Source organism: Ammodytes marinus, assembly GCF_949987685.1.
Source record: "Ammodytes marinus genome assembly, chromosome: 11".
NCBI classification, from domain to species: Eukaryota; Metazoa; Chordata; class Actinopteri; order Uranoscopiformes; family Ammodytidae; genus Ammodytes; species Ammodytes marinus.
In genome coordinates, this window is record NC_137215.1 from 14,911,614 (window position 1) to 14,915,053 (window position 3,440).

The 3,440-nt window shown below is 36.7% G+C and overlaps 1 protein-coding gene across 2 annotated transcripts in view; it reads right to left on the reverse strand.

Annotated features, from left to right (window-relative positions):
- Window positions 1-1,866: 1,866 nt before the first annotated feature.
- Window positions 1,867-3,440, reverse strand: part of cdh11 (cadherin 11, type 2, OB-cadherin (osteoblast)) — an 84,613-nt gene continuing 83,039 nt past the window's right edge. For both annotated transcript variants that reach the window (XM_080037388.1, XM_080037389.1), the window contains exon 16: window positions 1,867-3,440. This exon is cut by the window's right edge and continues 1,046 nt beyond it. The gene's annotated coding sequence lies outside the window, so the exon portion shown is untranslated.

The window sequence follows — 3,440 nt, forward strand, 5'->3', positions numbered from 1 at the left end:
GGACTGATTCAGGCATTTCAGATACTGCAACTAAAATGTCACTGTATTTTTAGCTTAATTAGGATGAAGAAGGAAAAACATTTATCACAAGTTTGGTACATATGGCATTTTAATGGAATATGAAATGACAGGGATCAAATATTCCTCTACCATTATTTTAAAAAATTGTTTTGTCATATTTGAAGGATATAATTGGGTTTTTCTCCAGATTTTTTGGATGTCCAATCAGCGAACATGATTGGCTCAGAAGCTGGCAGATCCAATAGTTTTGAACTTCAACAGACACCCACCTTCAAGTGAGTTTATGTTTGTCAATTGAGCGATTCCAGACCTTCTGTACAAATGAAATAAAGTACGATGGTCTGGTAGGACCAGGCTAAGACAAAGCAACTTGGATATGAAAAAAATGTAGTGCAGGAATTTCTCATCATTGTGGGGATTTTTGTAGCAATTGATAGATAGACATGATTGCAATTTATCAAGATAATCATCATCCTTATTGATTGTGAAGGCAAACAAAAATACTGTAATTCAAGCCATTTCTGAAATATGTTTGCAAGGTGAGCTCAGCAAAAATATGAGTGTGTCCTCCCCACATTACAATAATAATAAAGTAATATCAGTGGGAAATGGTCTATTCAGTTTTGCGGGACCAGTCCTCTCAAAAAGCATTTTTCACTCTTGTGGGCATTTTTATAAACTAAATGATTAATGTAAAGAACATAATCAGAAGAGTAATTGTGAAATCTGAATTGTATTCCGACAAAATACTGTAATTCAAGCCAGATCTGAAAGATAATTGCAGGGTGAGTCCAGCAGAAATATCATGTCATATCGTCGTGTCCTCCTCCACAATAATAAAAAAAAGTACTGTCACTGCGACATGCTCTGAGATGTGGTTTTGCTGCACCAGTCCTTGCAGCTCTTTTTCTCCCTGCTCACTTTAATCTATTTTCCCTCTCCCCTTCTCACTCCTTCTTTGTGTGTCTCCTCTCCTCACTGTCTCTCTCGTTCTATATCACCTCTTTTGTTGTTCATCCAAAGTGCCGCCTGACCTTTCCCAGTGTTGCTCCCCTGGGAGTGAATGATTGAAATCTGCGTGAGTGTGTGTGTGTTTGTTTGTATACTTTGTACGTGTTTGCCATTTCTTTATGCAGGAGGTGAATACAAACTCTTATGTCTCTCCAAAGGATTGTTTGGGGCTCATCAGTATTATTAAAGTGGTTGCAGAAAAAAAACAATTCACTATTCATTTGTCCTAGTATTTCTCGTACCCTCATACTTTCCTAATAAAAAACAATATAATAAAGAGGCTCTGATACATTGCAAACATCTGAAAGACACTATGTTTGTGTCAGTCTGCTTGCTAAGTAAAAAACAGTAGTGTCTCTTTAAAGGGTTTCCTTTCAAGTGACGTTTGCTCCATGATGGCGACATCATCAAGTAAACATTTTCCAAGATTGGTTTATGACAAAATAAATACCCACACAACTAATTCAATTCCTGACAGAATCAACTGCTCATTATGTTTAGTGCTCGTGTGTTGAACAGGGTAAATATTATACGTACCAACCTACCAAACATCTGCACATTAGCATTGAGCTCACACCAACGCTGTACCGTAGTACAATGGGTTGCTCTTGCAGTGTACAAATGAATATCATGTACAGTATTAAATGATCCACAGCTTTCAGGTTGCTGGTCTACATTGTATTGGGCTAATATTCACACAATAACTACATAATGCTTTTTGGAGTCATGTATCCCAGGAAATCAACCTCATCAGCTATTGTTGGGTATGTAGTGAAGGTAGAAGCAGTGAAGTACCTAAAGTTAACTCAAAGATTACCCTCACTCGTAGTTCAATAACATTTTATAAAAAGAGCATTTATTTCAAAGTTGTTGTTTTTTTTCGCTTCGGAGATTGAAGCACATAGTAAAGCAACAGTACAATGTTCAGAAAATATAAGTGTGATGCTGTAACATTTTTTTGATCGTATCTCCTTAACATGTTTTTTTTGTTGTAATACTGGAATATTCTGCATGTATACTAAAATAAGAACTTTTAAAATTGTACAAATCGGTACCATAAAACTTGACAGAGAATAAAAAGGAGGCGTTCTCTCACTGCAACAAACACAGATTGCTAGTTTTTCTCTTGAACAGGGAGAAAGAACGAAGAAACGCCAAATAATAATAATAATAATAATAATAATAATAATAATACAAAGGAACAAAATAAATGATTGAAGTTGTATTCACACAGGCATAAACTGAAGTTGATATTTAACTTCTGGCAGTACATTTCTTATAGGTGTCGAAAAATGAAAACCTAAAAGTATCTTGTCTCATATTTAGACATCCATAAGAGCAAAGCTGCAAAGAGTTAAACATGAATTTGTTCCTGTGTAGCTGCAGCAAACAAGAACAGTTGTCATAATAATGATAATAATAATAAAAAACAACAATAATAATCATAATAATGTAATAACATCAAAAAAGGGATTGAACAAGATTCTACACACTATAAAAGGATGTTCAGGTTTCAGCCTCTCTGTATATGTGACTCAGAAAATGCACCTTGTGTTATTTTCTATTGTGCACCTTTTATGTTTGAATAGCAACACATGTTGATACAGCACATGTTGCTGTTAACATAGATAGTGTTGGGAGGGGAAACAAACACAATGGACATTTTCTGGTCTACATTAACTGTGCTAGCAGGAACTGCACATCCGGTTTTAAGAGTGAATGAGGCGCATGTTGGATCCTCAGAGTGATATATAAATTGTCTGCACATTGCTCTGTACATACCTAACATGGAGAATAGTTTGCTTTCTGAATATACTTTTCAACTTACAAAAAGAAACAAAAAGGAGAACAAAAGAGAATGCACTGCGTTGCGAGAGTGTCCATATAAGTTTAAGGCGATTTTTAGAGATCACAGGTTTTTATTCATTGTGATTGATCATCATTGGTGGACTCTGGATAAGGAAGTGATCATTCATTGGTGGCCTCGGTATGGGAGGTGATTGTTGATGGGCTGGAGTGGGGACACAGGTGGGGGCGTGTATGTGGGACGAGGGACGTGGAGACGGGCAGCTTTTCTTTTCACATCTTCTCTTCAGTGAAGAATGAATATATAATTATCCACAGTTTTAAACTGAATCCAGGTTGAGTCTGTCTCTTTTTGGGGGGTTAAAAACAAAGGACTTGTGTCGCAGTTTCACATATAGTCAGTCCTTGCGTGTTCATTTGTCTGTGTGTAGCGACTGAAGCAAGTAGTCACACTTGTTGTGTTTACCCCTGGAGTTGTTGTTTATTTATTATAAGGCCACCATACTGTGAAGATGCTGTGAGCGTCTTCAGAGTATCAACAACCCAGAGTCTGTCACGCTAACTGAACCACAGTACTTGCTGAATACTGCACACTCCACAAC